The following is a 12,456-nucleotide window of genomic DNA, read 5'->3' on the forward strand; positions in this document are numbered from 1 at the left end:
GTCTCAAAACCCATTCTGTGTTCTGTGTATCTGTCCTACATTGAGAGCCTCCTTACTTTTTCCTTCATCTGCTGGTTTAATAGCCTGGCAGTGAAAGACAGGAACTGTCTAAATAAAATTGTAAATGTCTGCTCTAAAATCATAGGTACACAAATGACAGATCTAAACTCTCTTTGGGAGAGACGTGTCCGTAAAAAGGCAAAAGGCATTATTAATCAGGAGCACGCCCTTCACAAAGAATTTGTGCTGATGCCATCAGGACGGCGATATAAGCAGCCTCTTGGGAAGACCTGTCGGTATTCCAGGTCATTTGTGCCTTCATCCATTCGGCTGCTAAATGCAGAGAACTGAGCCAGAAATGTGTGCAATGAAATAGTGTTCTGTTTTATTTATTATAATATGTCTAAGTATGTATGATTTATGTTGTATGAATGTTTTTTATGACGGTGACATCTACTGTAGAAACTGAATTGCCCTTTGGGGATAAATAAAGTATTCTTCTTCTTCTTCTTCTTCTTCTAGAAAGTAACTTGTTACATTGCTTTTGTGTTACTCTGCAGCGCTGCCTGAAACGCATTGTCACATAATTCCCAGCACATAATTAAACCTTACGTATGCCAACGTATCCTGACGAGAAGGACACAAGATCTTTTATTGGTCCTCTTTAATGACTTGATACCAAAAAGCAGAGAAAAGCTGAACTTCCTCACACAATGAAGACGACTTGGAGGGATGAACTGTGTTTAACAGATCAAACTCACCGGCTCTATAGTCGACTCTTCCTGCCTATTCTCATGTGTTTAACACTGAAGCAGTGATTCGACACACAAATCAGTGAGATTCAGAGAAAAAGAAAAGAAAACTCAAGGAGGTCAAGTTCAAGCAGAAGGAAATCAGAATTTCTAATCAGTGCCATATTATACATTTTACTTCCTGTGGTCGCCGTCTGGATTTGAGTGGGTATGTTTTGTGTTTTGTCCGGTGGCGTCGTATCACATTGCAATTTTTAATAATCACCACGCTCTCAGAAATGACTCACACTGTCTGTGGGAAGAATAAACATGTCAAGAGTTCATTCTCGTCTACGTCTCGTCTGTTTAACCCTCTCGCTGCTCATCTGTCTGACTCAGATCACACTGTTTAATGAGCAGCGCCTCTGAGATGAAACCATCAGAGAGGTCAGCCCATTTTTACAAGAGTGCGCATGAAAAGGCACATTTAATCATTTTAAACTTATGTTACACAAGACACAACATAATTGTGTTTGACTACTGTGTTACAGACAAATGTAATGTGATTACACTCTAGAAAACTGGCAACCAATAGTAGTGTTTCCTTCCCGCACACTGTCCACTTCAGTTGCAATTAAGTTTAATGACAACAAGGTTTCGGTACTTAGACCTTCATCAGGTCTTCATCTTCTGGTTCTGCAGGTCTAAGTACCGAAACGTTGTCATCATTAAACTTAATTGCAACTGAAGTGGACAGTGTGCAGGTCTTCTCCTACGCACCTGTCCATCTTAAGGTGTGCAAAAGCTGCACTCTGTGAATCCTTCTCGTAATAAGTCACTAAAAGCACTAAAATGTTTTTTTCTCAGTTATTTTTCTTACGATAGCCCGAGTGTAATGACATATGGCGCCTTGAAAAAAGACAAGCATACTTGCACTTGCCTGTGACACTGGTTAACAGGGTTACTGTATCAGAGCTCAACACACTGCAATTTAAGAAAACACAGGCAGTTTAGGAAAAACAGCAATTTGACAGAAAACATTTGGAAAACGTGTTACGAATACAGACAACAGAAGTGTCTCTGCTGAAAAATGACATGAAACCACATGTTGTTGCCATAATTTGTGCAGTTATGATATTAAGTTATTCACAAAGGTCCAGTCTGCTCATTTGTGACTGAGCCAATCAACCTGAGCTGAGACTGAGGATGTGCCAGAGCCAGGAAGTGATAATGATACCAACAGGTTGTTGTAAGATGACTTGTAGAAATGCAGCCTGCAGAGGTGAAAACAGGGGTTGGTCTTCAGATCTCTACTTCTGATAGTTAAATCTGCTACGGTCCAATAAAAACAGTCAGCTGTGCCGCAGATGACACAAAAATAACTTGCAGATCTGACGTATTGATTCATGTTTTGTCTGAGTTTTTGCGGTGTGCACCCAGCGGGGAGGTTGAATGGAGTGATTGTACCTTGATCTTGAGGAACTCCATCACTGCTGCTGTACGCGGACCTCAACATGGTGTACTAGTCTTTTTTAAAAATACTGTACCTGTAATACAACGTCTCTCAACACGTCCTCCCTCGGTGCTCTTGTTCTTTCAGTGACTCCACAAACAGTGGAGCTCCTTTAAAGAAAAACAGGAGCTCCTTTAAAGAAAAATGCATAAATTACCTTTCTGTCTCTGGTTTGACTTCCTCTGTCTGCACGTCTCTCCTGACACTTTCTAATCCGTTTCTGTTGGCTCTATACACAAGAGACTGATGTTCCAGCTCCTCCGTATGAAGTGGGGTGGAGGGCGGAGGCGTCGCAGCAGGTAATGAAAGACAGATTCATCAGAATAAAGAAGTTCTGGAGTTCAAGAGGCAGAAGGAGAGAGATTTATGAAGGACGTGAAGGAGACCTGTTAGATTGAGTGCAAGAAAGGCAGAGAAAGATAAGATGCCATACAGAGAGGCAGATTTCTGATGTTCTGACTGAGGCTGACTGGATTTGAACAAACCAAAGCAGCTTTTCTTTCTTGTCACTGACATCTTTAACCTGCCGACGGTAGAGCAACAGGAGGTGGGTGGCAGTATGGTTTACTTTTTCCAGAGCTTCCAAACATTGAATGGTGATTGTGAGAGTCTAGAAGATGTGTTGTCCTCTGTTGGTGAGATGGCAGCCCTGTGATGAACTGGCGACTTGTCAAGGGTGTACCTCCCCCCCTCCGCTTGCCCAACGTCAGATGGGATTGCCTCCAGCCCACCGGATAAGGATAAGTAGTTATGGATAATGAATGAATGAATGACAGTGAATCTTGCTATTTAAGGTGGACACTTTTGCATCATGAGAGACTTTTTCACCCCATACTGTGTCAGTAACGACAGCGGATGTGAGATGAATCCTGCTGAGTGACTACGAGTGAAGCTGCTGGGCCTGATAACATCCCTGGCTGTGACTTCAAGACCGCCACCATCGTCTCTGGACACAAAAAGTCACATCACACATCAAAGGCAACGTCCCTGCCAGCTTCCTCAACCAACAGATCCACAGAGGATGCCATATCCACTGCCTTCCACTCATTATATGCACAACGTGATGAAAACAAAAGCTGCATCAGAAGGCTGTTTCTTCAAATCTCACCCATGAAACTGAAACTGAGAGTGCAACTCTAACAAAACACTTGTGCTGTATGCTGGCTGCCAAACCGTGTCGCTCGAAGAATGAAGAATGTCAAAACTGGACGACTCTACAAAACTTCATTCAACAACAACAGTTAAAGTCCCACATTGTACAACATCTGCATCACTACAGTGAGTCAGACACGCTATAAACTTAACTGAGGGCAGAAACATGGTCCTTGCAAGTATGAAAGCACTGACGCTTAGCATATGCCTCGAGCCCTGTAAAATGGATTTCAAGCGTTTCACAGCACAACACAACACGAGCTGCAGTCTGAGTGTTGCACTACTTCCTATCATTGGACCACACCGCCTTTAAATAATTACATTTTCAACTTTACGTTACTGTGCTGCTCTGTCACAGTTGAGTCCAACACAACTAGAATCTTGCTCTAAGATCTAAAAGTAGCATTAGCATCTTTTAACACAATCAATCAATCGCTTCAGGATGGACTATTTCCTTCCTTTGACTCAACTTAGTTCGGTGGTAAAAGAGACCTAAGGGGGTCAGAGTTTCAGATCAGTGAAAGACTTTTGAATTTGTAGATAAAGTGAAGAAATGCAAAGATGCAGAGAATGGTGTCACTTCCTTTTCACTTTTGAGTGAAGCGGGCGTTTGAGCGCTGAGATTTCCCTGAGCGTGAAGCAGCCGATAAGCAGAGTAAAAGCGAGATTACAGGAGCGCAGGAAGCAGATTACAGGTGCAGTGACAGCGTGGCAGACATAAAGCTGGATTACAGGAAGGTCTGAAACCTCAACGCAGAGACAGACGCCGACACAGGAGGGGGAGCAGAGTCGACTCCTCTTCTCCTGAGATTCCTCCTCCTCTTTGTTTTTTTAACCCTGACATCATTCTTTACTCCTCTTCTCTGTCTCTTCTTCTCTCGGCATTTAGTTTCCTTCCTCTGACATCTTGTCATGAGGGTAATTATTGCCTTTTGTTATGTCTTCCCCGTCTCACTCTCCATCCCTGTCTTATCTTCTTTTGTCTCTTTATCATTTTACCATATTTTTCTCCAGTTCTGTTCAGTGGTTCTTGCAAATTCTCAAAAACTCTTGAAACATTGTGGTTTCAGGTGTTAATTTTGCAGTAAAAAGTGTCATTTTACTGAGATGAGAGACGTCTCTGCACTTTTTACTTCATACTTAATTCCTTGGAGTATTTCCACAGTATTTCCTTCAGGGCACTGATTTGGTAATGACAGAGTAAAACTTGCCTTCCACTATCTCCAACTTTCAGGATACAGTGATGGTGGTCCTGTAAAACAGTGTTGGGGGCGATGCACGTGTTCAGAAATGCTAAAATCCTTGCAAAAGAAAAGGCAACAGCTGCTAGCTTGTTTAAGTTCATAACTCTAGCAACCAGGTTAGGGTATCTCTGTCTGCAGAGCATGTGTGATCGACAGTAGATGGGAGAGCGAGGGCTGACTGTCAACTAAATAATCGATCGTGGATGCCGTCGATCTCTTGGATGGATTAAAAGAAGATTAAAGTATAAAATGCTAAACATTAGCCGACAACATCAGCAGCTGCAGTCTAAAAATCAGGATTCTGCCTGTGTCTACTCATGTCGGTATTCAAGGACATATTATGTCAAACAATGTGAATTTCAATAGGAATTATTCTCTATTATCTTCGTAAAATGCATGTAGTGATTGGAAAGCTTGACAGTTGTAGAAACAGTAACTCAGGGTGTTAAGGTTGAGTAAAAGGTAAATCTCTCTGCCGTCGACTCTTCTAGCTTTAATGAAAATTCGACAGTCTGTTTCAACATCAGCAGATGAAGATGTTTGACATTGACTCAGTGAAGACTGAGCTTTCCACTCAGCAGCATCAGCAGAAGCAGAGAGCAAGAGACATAAGGAGGGTTTGTGCATAAGATTTTGGGATATGACTTCCTGCTGGAGGAGCTCTGTTTGTGTCGCAGCCCGGCGAGACTCCTCTGTGGCGGGGAGGATCAGCAGATAGACGAGGGCTCAGCTGGTCTGACCGCTGGCACAGAGCGGAGGGAGGATAGAAACACAAAGGACAGATGGAGGGATCGCAGAGGATGAAGGAGAGAGAGGAACAGAGACGGGAGAGAGAGCATGGAGGAAACAGACACAGAGACGTGTAGGAACAGAGACTATTGTGACAAACTGCGAGTCAACTGCACCAAATTGCCATCGATTAAAGACGAGCACTGATGATCATGGTGTGCAATGGAAGTTCAATTTATAATGAACTGAGGAATTTGTTCAGATTCAAAGAAATGTTGAACTGTAACATTTTCGTTTCTCTCAGTTTGCTTTGGAAGATAAACTCGGTAGCTCTTTCAGCAAAACACATAAACCAGGATAGACCAGGAGTGAGTCACACATCACTGCTTGAGATTTGTTGGCAGGATTGAGGATTTACTTTTATTTGACTTTGACCTGTAAATGTGACTCTTGTATTAATATAAGGGGTTAATGGTGACATTCAGGTGTGTTCTTGAAAAGTAGATGAAAAGTACAGTGTGGATCAGTTAAATGTGTGTTAGTTCTGGCAATCACAGCATCTCATATTCCTAAAGAACAGTCTCGATAGACAAATACTGAACTACGTCCTGCTGGTGGAGGTGCTCTCCCACTGTTGCTCTGATTAGTGGAAGTTGTGATCGATGGTGATACCAAATGGTTCATCCAATCACCTGCCAAGTAGTTTTTGAAAGTTCCTGCCCTTGTCTTAACAGTTTGTAGCGGCTCCTTCCCAGATGGTTCTGTGTGACAAACATCTGGCGCGTCAGGCAGTAGAAACAAACAATAGGGTGTCATCTGCATATCGGTGAAAATTAACATAATGATTTTTTAGAAAAAATCACATTTATTAAACATAAAACAAAGGAACAGAGCCCGCAACACTTCTTTAAGGACCTCAGCAGTCAACGTGTCAGCAATAAAAAGCCAAACTAACAATTTTTAACCTCGAGTTTAAAGTTTTGATAATATATTTTTTAGCATTTGAGTGAATGGATTCCAGCCACTGAAACCAGATCCTGAGTTGGCTTACAAACCACTTACATGTGGTTTCTGCATTTTTTCATGTTCCAACTTTGTTTATTTAGGTAAATTTTTTATTTTATGTTACAAAAATAAGTAGTAATTTTATGTAACAACACTGTGGGTATGCTCTGGTTTGGTTTAGGCACAAAAACCACTTGGTTAGGGTCATAAGATCAGCTTGTTTTGGTTGCCACAAACTGAATCTGAAAAATATCCTGATGCATCGTAACACTGTCTGGTCACGCACACCACCATTCCCTCCACCGCCACTCATTTACATGTAATGTGAACATAATATGACACGTATTGTAAAAATGTCAGTATGGTACGTATGACCAGGCATCTGTGGTTTGCAGAAACATTGAATGCCAATATTTTATTCTGGTGATGAGACTGAAGCATAAAAATAAGCTTCTTGTCACATTAAAATGGAGATAACAGGAGTGAAATAAACATTTACACAGCCTGTGTAGACAGCTGTGCTGTTTGAAGTGGAGGCATATCTGTCCTGTCAGACATACGAGAGACAGACGACTTAAAGACACGTCCGACAGCCGTTTGGACACCAACAGTTCATGCGTCGAATAGAGAAGCCCTCTCTCTTCTTCTGCTCCTTCCATGTTTACCTTCTTCTCTTCCCTTCACCTGAATTGTTTTAACTTAGTGGTGTATCAGATGGCAGAGCAGGTGTGTCTGTGTGAGTGCTTTAAGACGACGGCTAACCTTTCAGCCGGCTGCGAAGCCTTTGAAGTCGGCCTGTTTGGAGGAGATGTGTTCTGTATCAAAGCTCAGAGACGAAAGGTTTCTCACTGAAGACGGCAGCTTCCTGTCTCTCTCTCTCTCTCTCTCTCTTTTAACCTTTTGCATGTGTTTACCTCGCCCGCCCTCGCTCGTCCCCGCCGGTCTGAGATCTGCGCTTCTTTATTCAGTCCTCTCAGATTTCTGTCATCTCAGAAACAGCTTCTGTCCAAAACCTCCTGCCTGATTCACATGTTTTCCTCTTTCCTCTCTCTCACTCGGTCGTCTCTCTTCTCCCTTTCTCGCCTCCCCCACTTGTTCTGCCTCAACCTCCCCCACCTCCCTCCCCCGTCTCCCCCTCTCTGGTCGGTTGACCCTGGGTAACAGAGAGGATGACAAGGTGTGAAAGGTTTCCTGAGGGCTGGAGTGGCAGCAGTGACACACACACACACACACACACACACACACACACACACACACACACACACACACACACACACACACACACACACACACACACACACACACACACACACACACACAGATGGTGACTGCTCTTTGCGTCACTGAAGGCTGCACACTGCTCAGCCCGACCAGCTGTACATAAAGATCATCATCAGGTTTCTATACATTTTGACAAGTAACTGAAAACACTGCAGAGCAACAGCATCAATATTTTAGATGCTGTCATTCACTCAGTCTGAGATATAAATAAGTTAGTGTAATTATTGTGTTGTGAGGAGCTTCTCTGACATCTGTTGAAGGAATAAAAGCAAACACCACCACTTCAGACACAAGACAGTAGAAAATATATGTGCTGGAGTACACGTTGTGCAGCGTATCGTGCTACATGTTTCATAACGACTACGAAACCTTCATGACGACTTCAAACTGTTTTTTTAGATGGTCTACTCACTCAGTCTTAGATATTTGTACGGCTTATGAAATGAGTCATCTGAAATTTTTCAAAAAAACAACATTAACAAAGCGAGTATGTCCAACCTCCACAGTCTGGATGTGAACGAGCTGTGTGGAGGAGCTACGATCGCTCCGTGACTCCATAATCAGAAGTGTTTGTGTTGTTGATTAGGAAATGTTGAACCAAGCTCGCAAAAGATGAGCAGGGCGTCAGCTCACCATCGACCCCGTGGAGCCGGATCACTCAGAATCTCAGAGCTTGGCTGAAACATGAGGATTTAGTAAGAATGGCGGCCCAGTCTTCAGGATATAGTGTTAGCAGCTAATGTTTGTGCAAAACACAGATATGTAAGTTTGTACCAAACGTGTCATATGACATTCACATTGTATGTTTATTAGCTGACTTTCACATCAGGAGGTGGAGGAGATGGCGGCCTACATGGCTGCCAAACAACCGCAGTTTTGTGCCTAAACCTAACCAGAGCATCAGCACAGCGTTGTGACGAGAGAGGAATTCAACCTAAACAAACGTAAAGTCGCAACGTAAAGAAACGTTCTTAGCTAACATTTATTCTGTTGAATGGGTTGAAATAACAGCTGATGTGTTGTGATGTAAAGATTTTTAACTGAACATGTTTTAAATGAGACTTTTTACATATGTTATGTATTGTTTGTGTGTTAGTAAGAAAAGGGAATAATAGCTCAGAGAAAATTTCTAGTTTCTGTTTAAACTGGATTCATTTGCCTGGATTATAACCTGAAATTTCAAGTATTTTCAAAATAAAACACAGGATCTACTGGACAGATTTCTACATCTGCCTCTGATCCAGATTTGCCTCATTTATGATGTTTATAAGACTTTTACAGCGTCTCACAGAGAATGATCACATTTATCCAAACCTCACAATTGTAATTCCACTTCCTCACCAGTACCAGACGAGGACGTGGAGCATGTAAACCAGTTTGGAGGTGCGAGGTTTGTATATTTTGCACGCTGTGACTCCAGTGTGAGAGGGTTGAACAGCAGCTTCGCACATTAAAGCTCAGGATTTGTATTTTTTAGTCAGTTGAAGTTGTTGTTAGAAAATGAGACATCCATCACTTGAAAAATGCGGCTCTGCCTTTTAGAAAACGACCGCTGACACAGAAGTGATTCATGGAGGAGCGTTATTGAAGCCATTAGCCTCAGCATGCACATGCACACACACACACACACACACACACACGCACACACACACACACACACACACACACACACACACAGACACACTAACAAATGCAAACACTCTATGGTGTGCAGATGCTTGTATGAACACACACACAGAGAATGATAGTGTGCTAATGTTAAACTAAATTACATATAATTACGCAGCCATATCTAATCCTCAGTTACAGATGGAGGGAAAACACCACATGCCTCCAAATGTGAACAATTAGTGCAGCGCTGCCACCATCTTCTCCTCCACACAGACCTCCTGCATTTTACTTTCACCACACACGAGCGTCACATATGGTCTGTGAGCTTTATAGCAGCGTAGCTTTAAATTATTTGAGTGTTTCTGATTTAATCAGCACTTGATGCTGCTGCATGGGGTCTGGTACAAACAAACAAAGTCTGGTGGTTTGTTTTTTTCAGGTTCATTCAACCCAATCGGCAGAATAAATGTCGGCCATGTACCACAGATACGTTGACACTTTATATTTCTTCATGTTGAATTTTCATTGTTATGTTTTGTCAACGCTGTGCTGAAACCAGCTGGTTGGTGTTCAGAAAACATCACGTTGGCTCAAATAAACCTGATTCTGTCGACACAAACACGGCTACAAAATGTCTTGATGTCTCGTTAAAAATGCATCCAGCGGTTTCACGCTTACATATGTTGAAAGTGGCAACCTGATCTCCAGAATAAATGTTAGCTAAGACCGTTTCTGCAAAACCACAGATAAGCAGTGGTCTCTGTCTCGGCAGCCTTCTCGCCTCGTGGTCACGTCCACCACAGCTCAGATACGTGTGATGTGACACATTGTAGAAATGTTAATAAAGAGAGTAAGACTCGACCAAACTGCCAACTTTCTGTCCGACTTCTGGCACAAATATTTCCTTTATGAAATGACGGGTCGAGCTGATAGACACTGAGAGAAGAGCTGCGACTTCATCCTGACGTGAAAAGCTTCACTTTTACATCCATCTGCTGATAATTACGTAAGATCACGCGATGACGGTAAAATGCACACAGACACGAGTGTGAGAACACATCAACACATCACAAAGTGATTTAAAAGCATCCAGATTGCTAAAGTGCTGCACAGTTAGTTAATAATCATCAATTTCTCTTCCTGATCTTTAAATTAAATCAAACACAGGAGGAAATAAAAGTTAAACTTTAAGTCTGAACGTTCACAGATCACAGAAGTTTCCTCCTCTCCTCTGATGTTTTGATCTTTTAAATCGTGTCTTATAGAAATGATGTGTTTGCATAATTAACCAGTAATCAACAGCTCGTTCATGAAAAGGTCTTTCAAACATTCATCTTTAATTAAAAGCCCATCGATTCAGCTTCATTTAACATTTCAATCACATACGTTTTCTTTTTTTTTTTTATCCGTTTGTATTTTGTTTGCTTAAAAGCCTCCCGTCCCCCGTCTCCACGGCAACCAGCGGCGCAGGTTCAGGTTTTTTTGAGTCCATTCAGGTGCGATGAGGAATGATCACAGCAGGGAGTCTGAAGGAGGCAGGAGCAGCTTTGATGTGATCTGTCAGGACAGCACGGGTTACTTTCTGCAGGAAATCCCTCTGAAGCGTCCACATCCTGTCTTCATGTTCACCAGGTGGAGCTCTGCCGTCTCTTCATACCTGCCAGTTACAGTCGGACTATCACAAGACCTCCGCTCTGAACGGCTCTATTACCTCTGCCTGTCTGTGTCTGTTTTACATTAGATATTTTTATAAATGTCTGCCTGTAAAGCACAAAAACTCGGCCTAAGTGACACATCGCGTCTGCCCGTGAGAGAGAAGTGAATCTAACAGCTGTTGTGATGATGTTTTATATTCTTACCAACCCCACGAGGATCGAACCACTGACCTCCAACTGACCAGGAGGTGGAGGGGGCGGTGGTGGAGTTACAGGTGGCGAGGCTGCCAAACTGGTGGCTGCAGGATGTTTTGGACGAGGGACGACGGCGTACCTTCATGTGTAAGCGTCACACCACTGGATATTTTTTAAGGAGACCTCGACACGTCTGCAGCCGTGTTTGAGGCGACCAAAACAGGTATTTAAAAGCAAACCATGATGTTTTCTAACCCTAACCAAGTGGTTTTTGTGCCTATTATCATGATACAATAACTTCATCCTCACACACCCGTCTGCCTTCACAGGTGGACGTTTCCTGGAACAGCAACAACTCACATTTCCAGTGATGCATCATAAAAAGGTTCAGTTGTCGTTCAAATCAACAAGAATCAACTCCTAAGACAACAAACTGCTCAACCGGTCTGTGGTTAACGGTGTGAGGTTCGCACAGAGGCCACACGATGAATCAACAGTGATGCAGACTTTGTGATTGTTGTCGTCTCAACACAAATCATTTCTCACGTCGCTCTTCAATAATCTGTTCCAATGTTTCATTAAGTTTTCACGGCTTCTGCAGCTCATAAATGTTTCATACAGTCGTCTTGTGTTTCTCCGCTCGCTGGAATTAAAACAGTCACAGACAATAAACTCAATCTTCTTCTCTTGTTTTCTTTCTGCCTCTGATTTTTCTCATCTACACTATTTAATTAGTTCTTCTCTTTATGTTTAATTCTTGTTTCTGAACCTCCTTGAACATCGTCACTTTTATTAACTGAATGTCACATTTTGAACGTCTCTTTCTTTTTCCTCCTCCTCTCATCTCATCTTGTCTCGTCTCGTCTCATATCCTCTCGTCTCGTCTCGTCTCCTCTCACCACCCGGCTGGACCTTTTCCTCTGGACACAAAGTTGGACGTCTTCAACAACCTGAACATTCACCGATCAGCTGCTGAAGGGTCCCACTGAGGTGAAAATGTAGAAACACTCAGAGACTTGGCAGCAGACTCACGGTCGACTGAGAGGCTGAATCTGAAAACCTAATCAGCCGAGCGGAGGAGAGAAGAGCTGCTCACATCTGAACTGAACTTCAGATGCTCGCCTCATTTAAAGGAACAATGCAACATTCTGGGAAACATCGACATCAGACGACACATCAGGCCAGAAACGGTCCATTCAGATGGAGATGAGTGTTGGAAACGTGTTATTTCACCTCCTTCATCATCTCATCATCTCTGTTGACACCGCACATAAGATTAACCTGATTCAAAAATTGCCACAACACGGTGTCGTGTCATCCGGCAGGTCTCATGATTACTA

At 42.7% G+C, this 12,456-nt stretch overlaps 1 pseudogene across 1 annotated transcript in view; it reads right to left on the bottom strand.

Moving 5' to 3' along the window:
• Positions 1-12,456, bottom strand: part of LOC311273243 (glutamate receptor ionotropic, kainate 5-like) — a 158,461-nt pseudogene that overhangs the window by 73,172 nt on the left and 72,833 nt on the right. The gene's annotated exons all lie outside the window — the stretch shown is intronic.

The sequence above is a fragment of the Pagrus pagrus genome (genome assembly GCF_965226575.1).
Source record: "Pagrus pagrus genome assembly, chromosome: 17".
Classification (NCBI taxonomy): Eukaryota; Metazoa; Chordata; class Actinopteri; order Spariformes; family Sparidae; genus Pagrus; species Pagrus pagrus.